Below are 22,592 nucleotides of genomic sequence, written 5' to 3'. Positions count from 1 at the left end.
GCATTTAAGTTTTCAAGTATTAGACTGGAAACAAAAATTCACAACTAACTTTCCCCACCTCCCACCCCATCTTTTGTCACCCCCATCTTTTTTCTTTTTTTTTCTTTCTTTCTTTCCTCAATCTTTTAATAAAAATTGTCGTAAAATATACATAACATAAACTTATCCCATCTTTTCTTAACTGAAAACAAAAGTCTGTAACCCTCTATCACATACAGGTATCTCTTCTTTTATATGTTTATCTACTATCTTTAACTCTCAACAAATAACTGATGTTCACAAATAAAGTATAGCAGTTTCACTATGAAAACAAAGGGTAACTCCTAAGTTACCCTCTTTACAAGTTGACTGATAAAAAGGTGGTCATTTCTCTAGGCTAAAACATTACCCTCACGAATGATACCTTTCATAGTTATATGTGTGTAAATGGGTGTGTGCATAACCAGGAAGATAGAGATAATGTTTTGCGTCTGACAAAGAACAAAGAAAGTTGTTCATTTAGTCCCTATTTACGGTCATTTGTACTTACCTGTGAAAGAATGTGGAATCTAATGGCATCTAACAAGGTGGCATTTCATTTTGATCGTGTTTCTTTTAATCAGCAACATTCTATTTTTTTCTTTATAATAATCTATTAGAAGTGGGTTCTCAACTCTTTTCAGGATCACACAAACCCCTCATCATTGAATATCTGATGATAGCTAAGCCTATTCTACTACCACTCAAATTTCAGGAGGATCTTCAACTCTTTGAAGCCCATCCATGGACCCCAGGATAAAAATCCTAGGGATTTGCATGGACCAAACTGGGTTCCTATCTTAAGACAACTAACAGGCTAAACTTTGTGAGGAAACAATTCTTGGAACAAAAAACTACTCTTGATAGTCCCTAAGGACCTAGTCATACCAAGCAATCTCCCATTTTAACCAATCTTTATCCTATCTGTAAGAAATAGCACTATCCTTGTAAATAATCAAACACAGTCAATAGAAAGCCACTGTCACAAACTAACTAAAAACAAACAAAAAGGACTCTCTTGCCATTACATTAGCTTAAAAGTGTTCAATTAAAGCTTCAGAGTGGGCTTCCCTGGTGGCGCAGTGGTTAAGAATCCACCTGCCAATGCAGGGGACACAGGTTCGAGCCCTAGTCTGGGAAGATCCCACATGCCGCGGAGCAACTAAGCTCATGTGCCACAACTACTGAGCCCACGAGCCACAACTACTGAAGCCCATGCCTAGAGCCCGTGCTCCACAAGAGAAGCCACTGCAATGAGAAGCCCACGCACCGCAATGAAGAGTAGCCCTGCTCGCCACAACTAGAGAAAACCCGAATGCAGCAACGAAGACCCAACGCAGCCAAATATAAATTAATTAATTTTTTAAAAAAAGCTTCAGAGTAAAATATATTTATATAAAAGAACATCATCTTTTGATGATACCAACATACAGTGCATATACCTAAAGATAAATCAAGGGTTCCGCCCACCTAAAAAAAGTATAACTCAGGAAATAGGGTGTCACCTTATATTCAAGACCTCACTGTCTCATATTACAAACAAAAATCTGGTTTTTTTGAATAATAAAATAATGTTTGGGAAAATAACTTTAATTAATGCTAGCTTTGGATGCTTATAGGTCCCTTGACAGAAATTGGTTAACAAAGAGAAGCAAAGAAATAGACTGAACAATTATTTTCAGTGGTAGGATCTAACAATAGCAAATATGAGGTATCATTTTTTTAAAGTTTTTTAAATATCATTTTAAAAAGCAATATGGATTTGGGGATTATGGATGCCCAATGGAATAGGTCTGTTTATCTCTACTTCTTTCTCAACCCCATTAAAATTATAGCAAAGAGGACAAAAGATATAAATCCATAAGGACAAAAAGAACAGAAAAGTATATTAGTGAAGACAACAGACATCAATGGCATTTTGGAAGCTGAAGGCAGAGATGACTGCTGAGCAGAACAGAGCAGAGCAGAACAGGCAAGCAAATGAAAGAGAAGCAAACGAAGCTTGAGAAGCAAACGAAAATCCAGCCGAATGCTCCAGAAAGGCTCAGGACATGCAGCTTCTGGTTCCTGGAAGAAGACAGCAAGGAGCTGAGAAGAGGGAGACTGACTAAAGTCTGTACAAAATGCAGTTAGACCCTTGCCTTATACCATATATAAAACTTAACTCAAAATGGATTAAAAACCTAAATGTAAGACCTGAAACTATAAACCTCCTAGAAGAAAACATAGGGGGAAAGCTTCATGACACTGGATTTGGCAATGATTTCTTGGCTATGACACCAAAAGCTTAGGCAACAAAAGCTTTAAAAATAGACAAATGAGACTGTATCAAACTTTAGAACTTCTGTGCAGCAAAGGAAACAATCAGAGTGGAAAGGCAACCTATGAAATAGAAGAAAATATTTGCAAACTATACATATTATAAGGGATTAATATCCAGAATATATAAAGAATTTCTACAACTCAACACTAAAAACCAAATAACCCAGTTAAAAAACTTGAATAGACACTTCTCCAAAGAAGATGTACAGATGGTCAACAAGCATATGAAAGTATCCTCAACATCATTAATCATCAGGGAAATGAAAATCAAAACCAAATGAGATACCGTCTCACAGTTGTGAGGATGACCACTCTCAAAAACCAAAACAACAAGTGTTGGTGTGGAGAAAAGGGAACCCTTGTGCACTGTTGGTGGGAATGTAAAATGGTGCAGCCACTCCATGGAAAACAGCATGAAGGTTCTACAAAAAGTTAAAAAATAGAACTACCCCATGATCTGACAATCCCACTTCTGGGTGTATTAACCCTTGCCTGGAATTGAAAGCAGGATCTCAAAGAGGTATTTGCACAACCATCTTCACTGCAGCATTATTCACAGTAGCCAAGAGGTGAGAGCAACCTAAATGTCCATCAACAGATGAATGGATAAAGAAGATGTGGTATATACATATAATGGAATATTAGTTATTCTTTAAAAAAAAAAAAGGAAATCCCATCATATGCTACAACATGGATGAACCTTGATTGAGGACATTACACTAAGTAAAATAAGCCAATCACAAAAGTAAATACTAGAAGATTCTACTTATATGAGGCATCTGAAGTAGTCGAACTCTTAGAAAATAGAAGTGTTTACCAGAGGCTGGGGCAGGGGAAAGAGGAGAGTTGTCCAGTGGGTGTAGTTTCAGTTTTGCAAGAAGAAAAAGTTTCAGAGACCTGCTGCATAACAATCTGAATATAGTTAATACTACTATATTATACACTTAAAAGGTTAAGATGGTAAATTTTATATTGTGTTTTTAACCACAGTAAAAAAATTAAGGAGATTATCCTGGATTATCTAGACAGATTCAATGTAATCATAAGGGTCCTTAAAAGTGAAAGAGGTAAGCAGACAGGAGGTCAAAGAAATGCAACATGAGATGTATTTGACCTGCTGTTGCTCCTTTAAAAGGGAGGAGGGGGGGCCTCCCTGGTGGCGCAAGTGGTTGAGAGTCCGCCTGCCGATGCAGGGGATATGGGTTCGTGCCCCGGTCTGGGAGGATCCCATATCCCGCGGAGCGGCTGGGCCCGTGAGCCATGGCCGCTGAGCCTGCGCGTCCGGAGCCTGCGCGTCCGGAGCCTGTGCTCCGCAACGGGGGAGGCCACAACAGTGAGAGGCCCGCATACCGCGAAAAAAAAAAAAAAAAAAAAAAAAAGGGAGGAGGGGGACAGAGAGCCAAGGAATGCAGCTGGGAAAAGCAAGGGAATGGATTCTCCTCTAGGAAGGAAGGCAGCCCTGCGGACAACCCTGACTTTAGCCCAGTAAGACCCATGTCAGACTTCTGACTTACAGAACTGCAAGGTAATACATTTGTGTTGATGTAAACAACAACCAAAAAGGAGTTAGAACTCCAGATCTTCTCCCCAACTAGTAAAGTCAGCCTAACCATCCTTACTTCCATAAGAGGAAGCAGTTTACTCTCCGGAGAAAACCATACAGCAAGACTTCAGACTCAGAGACATCAGATAAGGTTGAAATAGAGGCATCGAGAAGTCAGCATTACAGGCTTGGATGGTGAGACGTCTGGCCCCCTCCCCCAACATGGCTCCCGCAAATCCTCACAGGCCAGCTTTTACCCCACAAAATGGTGAACAGAGGATTCTGCTTTGGAGAAACTGGAAGATCCAAGAAAAAAGATTTGTAGATTCTGATGTCTTGGAGACAGCAACTCACACGTCCAGGTTCCTGTCCAAAAAGCCTATAGTGAAGTCCACTAGGTAAACAAATTTCCAGTCCACTTTTTATAGTCTCACTCCCAAATATGAACAGACAACTAAAGTGTCACCATTAATTTGAGAAAAACCTCTAACATTAAAATCAGGGGCCAAGGGACTTCCATGGTGGTCAACTGGTTAAGATTTCACCTTACAAAGTAGGGGGTGTGGGTTCGATCCCTGGTCCAGGAGCTAAGATCCCACCTGCCTCGCAGCCAAAAAACCAAAACATAAAACAGAAGCAATATTGTAACAAATTCAATAAAGACTTTAAAAATGGTCCTCATCAAAAAAAATTTTTTTTAATAAATTTATTTATTTATTTTTGGCTGCGTGGGGTCTTCGTTGCTGTGCTCGGGCCTTCTCTAGTTGCAGCGAGCAGGGGCTAGTCTTCGTTGCCGTGCGCGGGCTTCTCATTGTGGTGGCTTCTCTTGCTGCGGAGCACGGGCTCTAGGCTCACGGGCTTCAGTAGCTGTGGCTCGCGGGCTCAGTAGTTGTGGCTCACGGACTTAGGTGCTCCGTGGCATGTGGGATCTTCCCAGATGAGGGATCGAACCCGCGTCCCCTGCATCGGCAGGTGGACTCTCAACCACTGCGCCACCAGGGAAGCCCCCAAAAAATCTTTAAAAACAAAATAAAATAAAATCAGGGGCCAAAACAAGTTGATAAAAAGGGGAAACAGAGGAAAAAGAAAAGTTCAAAAAGCAGACAGAAACTGCAAAATAATTCAATTTATATTCTCAAGGGAAAAGAGAAAATACTGTATCCATGAAATAAGAACAGGTTCCCATTTTTTTAAAGAAATATTCAGAGGCCAATACAAAATTAAATTTGAAATTAAAAATATGCTGGCAGAAATTAGAAGTTCAAAAAATACTAAGAAAACCTCTCAGAAGAAAAGAAAAACACAGAAAGTTAGAAAATAGCTAAGAAATAGATGTTAAAAAATTAGAGAATCAAACCAGTAGGTCCAAATATCCAACTAACAAACTGACAGAAAACAGAGAAAAGGGTGGAGGAAAAGGAAAATTATCAAAGAAATAGTATAAGAAAAATTTCCAAATTAGAGGACATGAGTTTCTGAATTGAAAGGAGCATGAAAATCAACAAGCCATAAGACATATGTTCCAATATGAAAGTTCAGAATTCTGGGGATAAAGAAAAGAGTCAAACATTTTCCAGAGAAATAAAATAGCTCACATAACAACCAACTAGAAAGCAGAATGGCCTGAGACATTTTAATATAAGTCTCACAAAGCTCAGTCATAAACAAGATATAGTCATAATAAAGCAAACATTAAATATGTATTTAACCACAGACTGTAACATGACTGCAAGAGACAGGAAGACTAGATGTGTACTGAGGGTAAAGCGTTGTGTATGAGAGGTAAATCCTCAGCAGGAAATCAATGTGTATATCTAAAATGTTAAAAGAAATCAAGAAATGCACACAGTGGGCTATTTAGAAATAGGTAGGTGGATATCAGAAAATATAACTAAAAGAGTTGAAAAGTACCATCTTTGGGTAAAGGAGTAATGGGAGTATAAGAAGAACAGGGAACGACTGTTACAGTACTAGTTTAATTTTAAACGATGTACATGCAATTATCTCAAAATAAATAAAATAAATGAATAAATGGATGGAAGGAAGGGAGGAAGGAAGAAAGGAAGGAAAGAATATTTAACAAGGCAAATCTACAAACTGTTACACAGCGGAGATCTCCTATGTTCATCTACACAGAAAGAGTGAAAATAGCAACTATTCTAACATTATGCAAATACTTTCTTGTGGCTTGGAATAAAATTTCCAATTATAGCACCATACATGAATTCCAAAAGTGCTGTATCACAAACAACTAAAATGATAACATGCTTGGCAAATGGTATTGGATGCTTCAAAAATGTGACTCCAATAATGAAGACACTGACATCAAATATGTATATAAAGAGTTGGAAGAAAATTATTCTGAAGTAGGAAAAAAGTATTAATTGTAATATTATGTTTTATATAAATGTGATTATTAAATATACATGTGTAACTAGATTAATTAAATGGTATAAGTATGTACTTGACTATTACATCTATATCCCCAAAACATTCTTTATATATTCAAGTTGACCACAAAAATTGTTTTGTTCTCATGGGAAAACACGAAAAATGTAAACTTAACATAAAGGTACATAAAGAAATTAATTCCATTTACCTGAATCCCGTTATTTCTCTTTATCAGTCTTCCTTCCAATCTAGAAGAAAATAATAAGTAAATTAAACTGTATTCTTCTGGTCATGAGCTGCTTATAAGAGAAAAAATTTAAAATCCAAGGTAACTATTATTTACTTCTTGTTCCCTAGCCATAGCAAAAATTGTCCTTTCCCATTTCTCAGCTAATTTCTGGCTGTCATGGTATTCAGAGTAAGCTTTACAAAGCAAAGCCATGCAGAAGCAAGCATGTAAAGTCAAGCCAACAAAAAATTGCATTCCAAGTGTAACTAATGGTATCACGAGTTCTAGAATCATATATTTTATAAATTATCTTCTCACCGTTCAGCTAAATAACCACTGACAATACAGAGAAAGATAAAGAAGCATGAAGGCATGTTTTCAAAACATAAGAATTATGTAAAAAAGGAGTAAAAAAGGTAGCAACATGTTTATATTCAGTATCCTGTGATAAACTACACACCATATAAATATGTTTATGATCAAAGAGCTTATAAATAGACTTTAATCCACCTCATCTTAAAAGCTTAGAAATGCTTCCTCATTGAATTTCACAGAAGACTTTCTCAACTAAAAATGAAATATAGCCCTTCGAAAATACATATGTGAATACACATGTGAATTACGGTACCTGCAGAAAGAGGCGAAAAAGTATCTTTTAAAAAAATAATAAACATTTGTATTAATATATTTTATACATACAGAAATCTTGAGTGGCTTAATTTTCCTAAAGTAAACACATATGTTTAACCACCACTCTCCCCAAAAGTCACCACTGCCATGACTTTGAATACCACACACTAGTTTTACCTGTTGGATCAAGGATCTGTCTGAGAGTCTAAGAATCTCTGCATCTGGACCAAAATAAAATGCGAGAGAAGCAAGTAGTCACAGACTGCAAGAAGATATTATTTCAGAAAGATGTTGATGTGTCTGAGGAAGAAGTTTTGACTGGTTGCATGGTTGTTTGAAGTCAACCTGCAGGGTCTCCAGAGACTGCAGGAAACAGAAGGTGTTTTATGATATAAATAGCAGGGAAAGGGCCTTTCTTCCTATTGTCCAGGAGGTATGTACGGTTGGAAGTGACATGTGAGAAGTAGGAGCAGAGGGAAGGGAGGAGGGGGACAAGGGAGTTTGGACCTCCTTTCTATAGGTATAGAAACACCTATAAAATAAAGATAATTACCAAACAAGTATGTTTAGTCTACTACTAGCCTAACAAGCTAGACCAAGTTACCAATGCATCATCTCATTTGATCTTCCGATTGCTCTGAAGACAGCATATCTTATCTGCCTGTAGACAGATAAGGATATTAAGTCTCAAAGCAAAGTATAGCGCACAAAGTTAAACACTTAGTAGGTGACGCAAAGCAGCTCCTCTTTACAGCCTGTATGTAGGGCTAGACACCAAAAACAAAAAGGAAAATGTTCACAGAAAAGAAGCCATTGTAATTGGATACAGAACATATTGTATTGCCTCTGCCCATGAATCATTATAAGAAAAGAACCAAGTAATTCACATTCCATCAAGTCTTTCTTCTGAATTACCAAAAAGTTGAACGGTTCTGTTACATGTAAACTAGGCCTACTCATCTTTCTGTACCGCAAAGGAGAAATTTCAAAAGAAATCCTTAAATTTCACAAGGTGTAAATTTCTGACATGTTGACTTGTTTTATCCACTTTGAATGCTTTCTCACTGCAAGTGTGGAAATCTAAAGAACATGATGTCCCTCAGAGAAAGTTACAGATACAGAAGGCAAATTACCACCAAAATTTATTGAGGAACCTATGATAATGTCACCTTCAAACGATACACCACACCTGCCTGAATATCTAATTCTATCATAAGTACGTTCAAAAAGCGGGGGCCGAAATGAGAACACTCTTCAAAAAGATAATGTTCTAATCTGCTACTTGAGAGGGAAAGGAAATAAAATATCTTAAAAAAGTCATTATAAGACTATGTGATAAGGCCTTCTTGCATCCTCACTGATAAATACAAAATAATATGTCAGTGTCAATAACTATGATTGTCAGACATCATGAAATGTCTTCACATTTAATCCTGTAAGAACCCTGCAAGCAGGAAAAGGTTAGGATCACCAATTTATCAAATGCAGACACTGGGCCCAAACAGGTCACATAACTTGTCCAAGGTCAGAAAATTGTCCAAGGTCAAAAACTTGTCCAAGATTTCAATGCGAGGAAGTAGGAAAAGGTCTGAAGTCAAGCTGTGTTGAATGCCAAAAACACAGGACAGCTCTGGCTTAAAGATGACAGCAACCAAATCTGCTTTTCAATTCCAAATCCTTTAGTGATTCTTTCACTATTTTCCGGTTTCCAGTTGTTTCTGATATGTCCTGAGCAAAGGATATCAACATGCCTCCCTTCTGCGAGATGGGGGGAAGTTTCTTGTTAGCCAGTGGCTTGAGGACAGGAAATAAAAACAGGTCTGGATGGACTCTTTTTACGGATTAGATAACTGCTAAGGCAGCTGAGAGCTCTCTGGTGATTGTCTATACCCGCTCTGGCACAGGGAAAGCATAGTAAAAGCTGCAGGCTTGATTTTACAGTGGACACGTGCTGTGAACATACCATGTGAATTCTTTCTGGGACTAGTGAGTAAGAGAGTTAACTATGCTCACCTTGTACAGTAAAGCAGGAAAAAAATTATCCAAATTACACTTAGATGGCCGTGGCTTTAAACTTTCAATTAAGACTGAGTACAGTAAGGCAAGAATCTTTGTAGACATTAACCCAGTGACATTCAGAAGGATACTGGGGGGACTGGGGACAGAGTAAGGTACCCTTCCCTTATTCACAATAAGGCTGGTATAGCAATACCCAAACTCCTGTGTTTTTACCACTGCTGACTTCCTCCCAAGAAAAACTACACTGAAGTAGGAGAAGATTCAAAGTAAAAAGGAATGAGCCTCAGAAGCAAAGCTGAGGAAGGAAAAGACTCAAGTTCACAACATTCTCGAAGGCATGGCAAACTCCTACTCTACAAGCTTGAATGTGCAGGAGGGCCAGTCCTTTCAAGGCTTATGACTCCCTCTTAGGTCAGGGAGGGCAGTGGTTCATCTGGCTAGGTGGCTCACAGACATAAGACACAGAAAGGGCAGCAGGCATGCTTCGTTTTTTGGCAGCTCTGTCCCAAACTGAATTATTGTAATTCAGTTGCTTCTTCTCAGGGGGAAAACGGTGTGTAATTATACTGGAATACTATAGTGAGACCAGTAACAGCATGTGATCAATTTAATTAAAATTTCCTATTTTTATTAAATTTTCTATTAAAATTATACTTTATAAGAATAGGAAAAACCACTGAAAGTGTCCTCATTCTCACTCATAAACAGAGTGCTATGCAAATTAAATCTTAACTTTAAAAGAGTTCAAAATCCAAAGTACAAAGTTAGTGCTTTCTTCCTCTAATATTTAACTCTCAGTAAACACAGTTTAATAGAACCTTTTCTTTCTTTCTTGGCTTGGCTTGGAAAAGAACCTTTACAGTCTTAAGACTACAGTTGCGGGACCTCCCTGGTGGCACAGTGGTTAAGAATCTGCCTGCCAATGCAGGGGACACGGGTTCGAGCCCTGGTCCGGAAGGATCCCACATGCCGCGGAGCAACTAGGTTCGTGCGCCACAACTACTGACACCGCGCTCTAGAGCCCATGAGCCACAACTACTGAGCACACGTGCCACAACTACTGAGCCCGAGCGCCTAGAGTCCGTGCTCCGCAACAAGAGGAGCCACTGCAATGAGAAGCCCACGCACCGCAACGAAGAGTAGCCCCTGCTCGCCGCAACTAGAGAAAGCCCGCGTGCAGCAACGAAGACCCAACGCAGCCAAAAATAAATAAATAAATAAATTTATATTAAAAAAAATAAAGTCATAGATGATAATTTTTTTAAAAAAAAGAAGAAGAAGACAACTATAGTTGCAAAGCCCCAGGCATCCTGTCTAGTTTATGGTGACTGCAAGTCACAGTCTCCTGGCTGGAGATGCTGCAAGGCTTCCTTCTGCTAGCAGCTGGGACCAGTGTTCTTCACCAGGGAGAACACGCTCAACCACACTCCAGGGAAGTCTTATTCTCCCCTTCGCTACAGTACATTCTTACTGTACAGCTCCTTGAGGGCACGAGCCACACTTGACCGGTGTTCTGTAAGATGTTACAGAAAAGCCCGAGCGAACTTTTTGGCCAGCCCAATATAATGCTCTCAGTACCTAGGACAAACATGGGTGAGCTCCCAACAAAACCCTATCATGTTTCTCTGTTAGCAATTACATCAGATCAAGCCCTCAGTTCAGCCACCCTTCCTTTTCTCGCTTAGTCAATTACCAAAACTGGATTACTACACACCCTCGAAAGATTTAGTCATTGCTAAATGTTTGCCCCTGCAGTTCCCTATAATGTCCTTTGCCTACCCTGCTCCCCACACTGTTAGTCCATGTCTGTCACGGGGCTTAGTAAGAACAATGGAAAAAAGCATATTTGCAATAATGAAGAAATTGTCCACATGCTCTTTTCTGACTTAACTTTTTTCTCAAAATATTATATGCACACCAATAAATTCTGGATTGGTAATTACATCCACTTAATATTTTATTATAATTTACCTTCCAGTAAAACCATCTTTACACAGTCTTACATCACTATCAAAATAAGTTTCAAGTAAAATAGGATCAAAAACTATAACGCCTTTTAAAAAATTATCTAAACCACATCTAATCTATCATTGTCCAAGCAGTCTCCCTCTGAAACAGTCACACTTTCTCCCTAACTAGTCAGAAAGTCTCATAAATATAAGTTATGCCATATCCCAAACATACAGTATATACAGGTCAGCAATGTAAGAACTACATTAAAAATGAATCCAAATGCCTTGCCTTTTGATTCTGGATTCTTCTCAGATATTGAGAATAAATATTTCATGGAAATTAAAGGAACTCACAACAATGAGAATTTTCTAATTTCTTTTTTAAATACTTTGCAGTAACATTAGAGCTTCAAAAGAAAATTCAGCATGAATTGTCAAACCAAGCTACCATAATAAACTTTGCAAGTCACAAAAACTGTCTTTTGTGTTCCTAAAAAAGGCAAAATTTAGCTGGCTAATAAGAATATAAGATGAACTAAAAAGAAATCCCAAATGCACTCCAATATAGAAACAGATTAAAACATTAAATCCAGTTCCAAGGGAGATTATGAGAAATGTTTTTTTAACTGAGAATCAACTAATTTACTAAAATTGAATTTACAGAAGACAGAACACAGTGTCCGTTTACCCACTCCTATTTCTGGGGGATTCTACCACACCTAGGCTCAGTTGCTTTTCAACTGCCATCTTCTGTATCACACGATACAAGTCCCCACACACAGCCATAGCTGATTGGACCTGGAGAAACATCTGACCAAAATGCAGCCATTCATAGGCTGGCCAGGAGCCTTCAACTTGAGTTTATTGGCTAAAAAGTTGGGGCCAGCCAATCAAGATTCTCTGCCTCAAAAGATGGAATTAAGAAACTCTAAAGGAACTTGCCAGTTAGATATTGGGGTAAAAGGTCAAGAGGCACACTCAGGGTCAGGGTAAGTGTCATGAGCCAAGTCTGCCATAGAAAGTGAGAGCTGAACCTGAACCACTTCCTAATGTGGGATTCTCAGGAGAGCTACATCCTGATCTCCACCTTCACCCCTCTAACTTTTCTTTTTCTTTTTTTTTTCTATTTTTTTTATTAGTTTCTGCTTTATAACAAAGTGAATCAGTCATACATATACATCTGTTCCCACATCCCTTCCCTCATGCATCTCCCTCCCTCCCACCCTCCCCATCCCACCCCTCCAGGCGGTCACAAAGCACCGAGCTGATCTCCCTGTGCTCTGCGGCTGCTTCCCACTATCTATCTACCTTACGTTTGGTAGTGTATATATGCAAAGCAATCTTGAGAACGAAAAACGGAGCTGGAGGAATCAGGCTCCCTGACTTCAGACTATACTACAAAGCTACAGTAATTAAGACAGTCTGGTACTGGCATAAAAACAGAAAGATAGATCAGTGGATCAGGATAGAAAGCCCAGAGATAAACCCACGCACATATGGCCAACTTATCTTTGATAAAGGAGGCAGGAATGTACAGTGGAGAAAGGACAGCCTCTTCAATAAGTGGTGCTGGGAAAACTGGACAGGGACATGTAAAAGTTTGAGATTAGATCATTCCCTAACACCATACACAAAAATAAGCTCAAAATGGATTAAAGACTTAAATGTAAGGCCAGAAACTATCAAACTCTTAGAGGAAAACATAGGTAGAACACTCTGTGACATAAATCACAGCAAGATCCTTTTGGACCCACCTCCTAGAGAAATGGAAATAAAAACAAAGATAAACAAATGGGACCTAATGAAACTTCAAAGCTTTTGCACAGCAAAGGAAACCATAAACAAGACCAAAAGACAACCCTCAGAATGGGAGAAAATATTTGCAAATGAAGCAACTGACAAAGGATTAATCTCCAAAATTTATAAACAGCTCATGCAGCTCAATAGCAAAAAAACAAACAACCCAATCCAAAAATGGGCAGAAGACTTAAATAGGCATTTCTCTAACTTTTCTTGAGTGAAACTAACCTGGTTTTTGCTACCAAAAAATTACCAAAAGACAGAGCCTATGAAAGTAACCTAAATTAAATTTTTATGTGAACACCTACTATTGACATGTTTAGTTAGAATTAAAGCACCTATTTTTAGACTAATTTAAGGAAGTGAACAGCTCATATCACTTAGTAAGAAATCTGAGGTCGAATTTTTTTCAACTTCCTCTTTCTTCTAGACTTCAGGTTTCTCACCTATAAAATAAGGTCAATTTATGAGAAGGTCTATAAACCCTCTCCTATGGTTTATAATCTCAGTACAGGCAACCTCTGGCACATCAACACATCCCTTTCAGACCAAGGAGGATTCTACTTTTGGGCACAGTTTTTGAGCAGTGGTGGAAAACATTCTGTATTACCTGGGCTGTCACATGATGAATTTTCATCTATTAAATTCATAATTGGAACTATAAATTTTCCTGTAAAGACTCTTAAAATGTGTCACTTCCCAGGCTATCCCATTTGTACACAGAATATTAGAATTTTATATATTGTTTTCAATTGTTCTATTTTTCATTTAAAATATAAAATGATACTACAATGCCCTACCTCTCCCTTAAAGAAAGTAAGAATCAAAGAGTGTTATTTGGTTGGTCATTAGAGGAAATACTTAGATCAGATGGTGCTACCACCTTAACTGTACTATTTTCAATACTCCACTTGGGTGGAGTGGGGCTTGGAGGACGAATGGTAACAGAACAAGACACTGGAAATCCAAATACCGATTTTAAATATTCTTGTCACTCAGTTTTGAACAAATTAGAAGAGCATTAATCTCAGAGTCTGAAACTATAAGTACTCAAAGAACGAAATTGCTGGAAAAGTATTTTTTTTTTTTTTTTTTTTGCGGTATGCGGGCCTCTCACTGTTGTGGCCTCCCCCGTTGCGGAGCACAGGCTCCGGACGCGCAGGCTCCAGACGCGCAGGCTCAGCGGCCACGGCTCACGGGCCCAGCCGCTCCGCGGCATATGGGATCCTCCCAGACCGGGGCACGAACCCGTATCCCCTGCATCGGCAGGCGGACTCTCAACCACTTGCGCCACCAGGGAGGCCCTGGAAAAGTATTTTTTTAATGATGTCAGGAAAAATTGTCCAAGACTTTGAAATGGACAAAAGAGAGTCCTAGGTGTCCGTCCCTTCAGTGAGTGCTAGACATCACCCAGAGGGCCTTCTGGGGATTTTCTGAGTCAATAGGGCTACGCACCTTTGACCGACTATTATTTTACAACTCTATAAAACAGACAGTAGGTCCAAATAATTCTTATCCATAGCAATGCAAATAAAATTTGATCTGCCTGGAAGGAAAGATAATCCAAACGTTACATTTTATTGCTCTTTTTAAACCAATTTTGTTATCTATTAATAAATTCATTATAGCATTCCTTTTTTTTTCAGTTCTTCAAATTCTCCTTTAATTCCCTAAGTTGAACAAAAACTATGATATACATTCATTTTATACTTACATGCAACACTTTTTAACTTTTTGAAAATTACTCTTTAGAAATGATGATGCATTTTAAAAATCGCTCTGTTATAAACACCTCGAAAAGAGTTTCTATCACTCACAGCAACTGGTCACAGTATAACCTATCAGGCTATGAATACCTGGTCTGTGTTATTGGGAGCCAGATCCTTGCAATTCAGTGACAAACAAATGGCAATGACATCACAGCAATTTCACCAGTAAAGCAAGTTACATTGTCAGCCTTTTATGTACATCAGTGGGTAGCAAACCTTGAATCCCAATGCCGTAGATGTATATCATGCATCCACTTCTTAATGCATACAATGTAAATAAAATCCAAGTAAATCCACATAGAAAACAGTGGTGTGCATGTGCGTGTGTGTGTGTGTGTGAAAAACACAACTAAAAATACAGTCAGATCTTGATATTGAGCTGCATGAGCTATTTGTATATTTTGGAGATTAATCCCTTGTCAGTTGCTTCGTCTGCAAATATTTTCTCCCATTCTGAGGGTTGTCTTTTGTCTTGTTTATGGTTTCCTTTGCTGTGCAAAAGCGTTTACATTTAATTAGGTCCCATTTGTTTATTTTTGTTTTTATTTTCATTACTCTAGGAGGTGGGTCAAAAAAGATCTTGCTGTGGTTTATGTCAAAGAGTGTTCTTCCTATGTTTTCCTCTAAGAGTTTTATAGTGTCCGGTCTTATATTTAGGTCTTTAATCCATTTTGAGTTTATTTTTGTGTATGGTGTTAGGGAGTGTTCTAATTTCATTCTTTTACATGTTGCTGTGTCATACAGAGTGAAGTAAGTCAGAAAGAGAAAAACAAATATCGTATATTAACACATATATGTAGAATCTAGAAAAATGGTACAGATGAACTTATCTGCACAGCAGAAATACAGAAACAGACGTAGAAAACAAATGTATGGACACCAAGGAGGGAAAAGCAGGGGGGATGAAGTGGGAGATTGGGATTGACATATATACACTACTATGTATAAAACAGATAACTAATGAGAACCTGCTGTATAGCATGGGGAACTCTGCTTGGTGCTGTGTGGTGACCTAAATGGAAAGGAAATCCAAAAAGGAGGGGATATGTGTGTATATATAGCTGATTCACTTTGCTGTACAGCAGAAATTAACACAACATTATGAAGCAACTATACCCCAAGTAAAAAAAAAATACAGTTAGATCCATGCAACAAAGACAAGTGGGACACATAACCTACCAAGTTAAGCAACCCCATTTATTCAGAAAAAAATAATAATCTTGGTTGTAATCTGTTGCTCTTATCCTGTTGCTTTTGTCCTTAAATGTTCTGAGCTAAATAGCTACACATGTAAATTAGCAAAGCAAGGCACATATATGCAGGCAATTAAAAAAAATTCTTGGAATCTTTAAACTCCTCAAAATAGGGGGCTTAAATTAAGGTTCTCGACTCATCACTTGATATGACTGCTTTAAAGGAAAAAGTACAGACATTAGCAGAAAACAGGGCCAAATGATTCTACTTTACAGAAACAGTGAGTAGAAGTAATTGTATCATTCATTTTTCTAAACGTTATTTTAAAAAACCCATCAAATGAAAATCAATAGGAGTTTCTTGATATAAGTAAATCTGATGCATGAAAATATATTTCCACTAATGATTTATGCAGCTGAAATCACTTGCAAGTCACAAGTCTCTAAGACTTAAAATAAGTCATTGTAATTTATAAAATGTGATTGAAATATACTTTTCAAGACTTGGACAACTATTCAGGAAACCATTAAAAGTTTCATGCACATGTAAAACTACTACTGTTGAAACCACATCCTTAGGTTTGGAGAACTCCAAGTTTCATGCCACTCCCAGATCTGTGCAGGGACCCCCTTAATGCGTAACGTCTTTTTCTCCTCCTCTTCAAGGACTACTCTTTCCTTTCAGAGCCTCATCCACCCGGCTCCCCACTCCACTGAAGTCAGTCAGATTCCACTTTTTAAAAACCCTTCTTTGGGGACTTCCCTGGCAGTCTAGTGGTTAGGTCTGCAGGGGGACACGGGTTTGATCCTTGGTTGGGGAACTGAGATCCCACATACCGCGGGGGGCAATAAATAAATAAATAAAAACAAAAACCCTTCTTTGGCAGCAATTACCTTTGCTCCAGAATTTCTCAGAACCTTAAATATGCTAATGAGCACTGAGAATCTCCAAGGAAGGTCTGCAGTAACGTACTCCTCTCGCTTCTCAGAACTCCAAGGACTAGATCTCAGAAATTAACATCCTAGGGAAAATGATGCACTTGGCTTAGCTCTTGAGTTTCCTCCACTGGGTTTATTCCTCAGCCAAGAGTTAAGTGTCCATCCAGGCCAGCCACATGCAAAGACAAAGGGGGCCTCACCTCCTAAGTGTCATCTGAGGACGTGAAGAACTGCCCGAGAATCATTCATACACTCACTCGCTGCCCTGATGTTTTAAGTTTGCATCATTAAAGTAGTAACAACCACGGGCTACAAAGCATTGCCTGCCTTAGGAGACCTGGTTAAAACAAAAATCTTTAAATAGCTCATTTATCAAACAATAAAGTGGAGACAACTGCCCAGATGAAAGAAAAGTGACTTTCTAGGCTCATTTTTTGTTTTCTCTTTTAGTAAGTGAAGATCTTCCTGAAATATATTACATTTTTTTCTTACTTTCCCCGTTTGCAAAAGTAACAGATGTTCCCTGAATGATATTAGAAAATAAAGATACTCACAGACAAGAAAAATTACCAGTAAACTTAGCCATCAGTCAGAATCACTTACCATTTTGAAATATTTCTTTCCAGCCCTTCTTTAGAACACCAGAAGGACGAGGATTTCTGTTTGCTCCACTGGTGTATATACAGTTTAAATAAATACTTTTTTCCTTCCTGTATAAATGTTGTGTCTTTTTGGCATAATTTCGTGTATCTTGTATACTTTTTATACACACTTTTGTGTACTTCTTGTTTTATAAATTCATTCATTTTACAAATTTAGGACTATAAACACTGTTTCATAATCATTTTTCATGTCACAACATGTGGACATGTTTCCAGGCTATTAAACTATTAAATACTCTGCTGCATTTTGTCTTCCGCCCCCTCCTCTATTTTGAGATGGTTGACTCACTGTCTCGTGGAGAATTATGATTCCCCCACCCCAACTTCTAATAATATTTTTTTATAAGAGTTACCCAGATTCACTGTAAAATTTTGGAAAATGCCGTTGGGTTTTACCAACTTGAGGATATATATATGTACTACTTTGTAACTTGTTTTCACTCACATTATATCCTAAACATTTTCCTACCTCCTCAAATATACTTCCGAGGCTATTTACTGATTTTTTTAAAACAAATAAGAAGAGTACTCAGAACCCAGTTTCACATGATTGTCATGAGTCAAAGGTCATCATTAAGAACATCAATTATTGTAATACACTATATGTACATAAATCAGGATATCAGGAGATGCCCTAAGTCTGTTCTGTTTTATTGGTTTGTTTGTTTGGTTGGTTTTTAAGAGCTCTCTAATATCAAGCTTTTTAATCAGTGGTCTCTCCTCCATGAAAGTAAAAGAGACATAAAATAGCTCTCAATCAGTTCAAGTGTCTGCCAAGTGAGTTATTGATTCAAACAGATTTTTCCCAAGCCATGTTCCTACTCTAATAATAATAATAATAATAGTGAGGAAGAAGAGGCAGATGAGGATGAGAAGAATTATTTTCCTGTTACTATAACTTGGGTGATTTCAAAACAACTTCTACTATTTCTGAATCACTAATGAAAGGTGTATGTCAACAGTTTCAATGAACTTTTCCACAGTCAGTAAGAAATGCATATCCCTCAACACCTCCAAATTTGTGTAAGAGCGTTTATTTAGAGGAAGTTTACTCCAGCATCTGCAAATTCTCTCCCAGCATTCATCAGAAGACATTTCTGCATTGGTCATAGTTTCCTCAAGTGCTGTGACTTAACTGATTAACCAACATTTGAGGCCCAAGAACTCCGGAACATTAGAGATGCTTTTTTAAAAGATATAATCATCTGATGACCCTCTTGCATAATGAATCAACTTTCTCATTAAATCCGTTCCCAAAAACACATTTTATATTCTAGAGGCATACTCGTAAATGAATGAGACTGATACCATCAGGCAAAGATGCTACCAGAACTAACCTCTAACCCTGATCCTATACAATGGACAATACAGTTGTATAGTGTCCTAAGTGGATGTAGTCAAGTAATCTTTTGTCTTTTATTGAAGATACAGAAAGAGTCTGGAAACAATCAGCACCACAAACAACAGGCAAAATCTATGCCCAATTCAACCACAGAAATTAAAACTGTATCTGCCACACAACAGGCACTGAACAAATTTTCTGAACAAGTGAATGTTCTCAAACAATAACATTTTTCATTCACCAAAAATTCTTTCCTCCGAGATATGGGGATATATGTATATGTATAGCTGATTCACTTTGTTATAAAGCAGAAACTAACACACCATTGTAAAGCAATTATCCTCCAATAAAGATGTTTAAAAAAAAATTCTTTCCTCCATGAGAACCATCAGGATTAGTACATATGAGATTATTCAACCTGCCTCTTATTCTACTTAAATTTGGGGGGAGCCTGCACAAACACCTGCTAAGGTAACAGTGACAAGTCTCATCGGAACTGTCCAGTTTTCTCAGCATTATAAAACTACTTAAGAGAAAGACCATGAGCAAGATAACTTTTCCAAAATAGCCACAAACTTGTCCTGAAGTTCCATGGTATGCCTTTTCAACTCAATTACAACAACCCTACAAATGTTGCCCTTTGAAAGGTCAAAATCACTCATTAGAAAACAAACACAGCTCAGTCAAATACATTTGCCTGAAGCAAACTGATAATTCGAAGAAATGACAACAGGCTCCGCACAAATAGAGGTTGAGTCCAGTCAGCTGCCAATTTTTTTTTTTGACTTTGAGAAAGTCTTTTCTGCCACCTCTGTGCTTCAGGGTGGGTAGAAAGGGTGTGTGTGTGTGTGTGTGTGTGTGTGTGTGTAAACTATAAGACAGGGATCTGGGTGAGACGCTCTCTCTCATCTGTGACTTTGTATTGAAATGATTTGCATTTACAATTATTCCAATTATTCTAACTATTCCAAATTATGAGCAAGAGTTGAGTTTGATTACTGTTGATTAAAAAATTGCCATGGGAGGCAATACAGTATAATGATGAGAAACAAGTTTGAAATTAAGAAATGTAAATATGACACCTAACATTAGAAATATGTGGGGACAGTTTTGGCTGGCACAGTCATTGAGGTCCCTAGTGGAATTTAGTGAGTGGGTTGTAGGGAAGCTAAAAGTCCTGAACTATGTGGGAAAGGCCCACACATGAGGTCTTTTCTTAAATAACAACTGTGAGCAATAGGGAAGAATCTGGATTTCAGACCACATGGTTTCTCAGTAGCTGTGACCTTTAATGACCTGTGGTTAAGTCATTTAATTCTGAGCCTCAAGCTCCCTGAAGGTAGAATGGGAATATTATTATCAGCCTCAAAGGGGTTTTTTGGAGAGTAATACATAAAACATCATGGTGTGGGCATGGAGCAAACTGCCCACATACAAATCCTGGCTCTACTAACTGTGGGCCCTTGTGCTTCAGCTTAACCTCCTCACTTTCCTTACCCATAAAACTCAGGCAAAAAAAGTGCAGGGTTTTGATGAGTTGTGGCTCAGTGCATTTAGCTGTTGTTATTATTAGTGCAGGGCTAATTATTAACAGGTGCTCAGTGGGTACTCCGACCCCATGGCCACACAAGACCACATTACAGAACCTAGATACACACTTTGAACAGCTTAGTAACTACATCCATCTCAGATCACCACTGACAAGAACAATCAGTAAAAAGAAGTAGGGCCTGTTCTTTCATGATATTAACTGACATTTTAGCAAATTGTCTTGCAAACAAATCTATATGCTAGTGTGTGTGTGGTTTTTTTCTAAAGACATACTAATAACATTGACTAAAGAGGCACAGCAGACCCAAAGGTGTCCAGGTTCCACACGCCTGGTTAAATACTGAAAAAACTAAACATAAACATAAAATCTAAACATAAACAAAAATAAAAACCCAGTATCAGTTTCTTGAAATCCCTCTCACCCTGCTAATAAGATTTAACTTTGGAAAGATGGTGAAAAATAACAAACATCATTTGCAGAAATGCACTGACATTAATCAGAAGTTTAAACTTCCAGCCCACCCGACAGGTTAACATGTGTGAAGCTGGCAGAAAAATGCCTCATGAACTGGTGACACAAGTGCAGATGAACTACAGAGCAGCAACACAGTCCTTCAGATACAGTAAACTGCAGGTCCCTCGGAAGCTTAAGACTGTCCATTAACAGACACTCATACATTCCCCATATTCCAGCATCACGAGGTTTCTCATCAGCGAAGTGAATGGCCTCCACACTCACCATGCTTAGCTAGAAGTTCTTAATTTTTTTTTTTTTTTTTTTTTTTTTTTGCGGTACGTGGGCCTCTCACTGCTGTGGCCTCTCCCGTTGCGGAGCACAGGCTCCGGACGCGCAGGCTCAGTGGCCATGGCTCACGGGCCCAGCCGCTCCGCGGCATGTGGGATCTTCCCGGACCGGGACACAAACCCGTGTCCCTTGCATCGGCAGGCGGACTCTCAACCACTGCGCCACCAGGGAAGCCCGAAGTTCTTAAAGTTTAATGGGGGGGGGGGGGCCGGGGGCTCAGAATCGAGACTGTATTCCATCTGTCAAGGGAGGGGCTTAATTAACGATTAAATTGTACCTGCCTGAAATAACATTTGGTTGAAATACCTTACTTTTAGGAGTAAATGTTTAAATAGATGTGATGTATTTAAACAGCATCTTTTCACAACTGCTGGCAGGATAAAAACCACGTTAATCAAACGAAATTCTCAAAAATGACTGGTCTTTCACACAATAGATGTGCAAATTCTAGCTTTACTAAGCCCAAGAGTAAGCCTCCTAAGATTTCAAATCTAAATATACTTTGACAGAGAAGTTTACTTTATAGATATATTCACACGTGTGAAATAATGAAGGATATAGAAGGATATGCATCTCAATATTGTTTATAAAAGCATTAAGGTCTAAATGGGGGCTGGTTAAATAAATTCTAGTCATTCCATTCATTATAGCTATTAAAACAAACAGGATAGATTTATATGTGCTGGTACGAAATCATCTCTAAGAAGTATTACACAATGAAAAGAGCATAGCATGGAACAGTGTGCATATTGTATACAGAATATGTTTATATTTGCATAGCCCATATATGAAGAATACACAAGAAAACTGAAACTATCTCTGGGGAAGGCATGGGAGGACTAGAATGAAAGGAGGATTTCCTACATCCTTTTATGTTGCTTAGGGAATTTTTTAAAACCATGGGCATGTATTTCATTTTTGTTTTTGTTTTTTGGGCTGTGCCACTCGGCTTGTGAGATCTGAGCTCCCAGACCAGGGATCGAACCCCAGCCTCGTGAGTGAAAGCACCAAGTCCTAACCACTGGACTGCCAGGGAATTCCCTGTATTTCATTTTTTAATTAAAAAAAGAAACTACATATTTAACTTTTTTTAAAAAGTAAAAGAGCAGATGTTCCCTACCTGTCAATTTTCCTTTAATCCTGAATCCAACACATTAAACAATAAGCATGACCAAGGCAGGCAGATTTTTAAAAACAAAGTGGAGAATTACAGTTCCTTGCTTCTCTACAAAACCGCTAACCACCTTTCCTAAATTTTAGTAGATGAGGCACACGTTTTCCACAGACCCCTGCAGGAAACAGGCCTACAAAACACTTGAAAAGGCTGTGTTTGTATTCTGGTATAAATAATTCTTTAATGGCCCTGAATTTCTTGCTGTCTCTCTTGTCAAACAGGTTGTAGTGCCAAGCACAGTATGTTGCATAAA

The 22,592-nt window shown here is 38.3% G+C and overlaps 1 protein-coding gene across 5 annotated transcripts in view; it reads right to left on the bottom strand.

Annotated features, from left to right (window-relative positions):
- SGMS1 (sphingomyelin synthase 1) overlaps positions 1-22,592 on the bottom strand; it is a 294,503-nt gene that overhangs the window by 148,246 nt on the left and 123,665 nt on the right. For all 5 annotated transcript variants that reach the window (XM_060102582.1, XM_060102618.1, XM_060102600.1 and 2 more), the window contains one exon: positions 6,483-6,522. The gene's annotated coding sequence lies outside the window, so the exon portion shown is untranslated. The remainder of the gene's footprint in view (positions 1-6,482; positions 6,523-22,592) is intronic.

The sequence above is a fragment of the Mesoplodon densirostris genome, chromosome 1, assembly GCF_025265405.1.
Source record: "Mesoplodon densirostris isolate mMesDen1 chromosome 1, mMesDen1 primary haplotype, whole genome shotgun sequence".
NCBI lineage: Eukaryota > Metazoa > Chordata > Mammalia > Artiodactyla > Ziphiidae > Mesoplodon > Mesoplodon densirostris.
The sequence above is the reverse complement of the archived record's forward strand: the minus strand, read 5'-3'. Positions and strand labels throughout refer to the sequence as shown.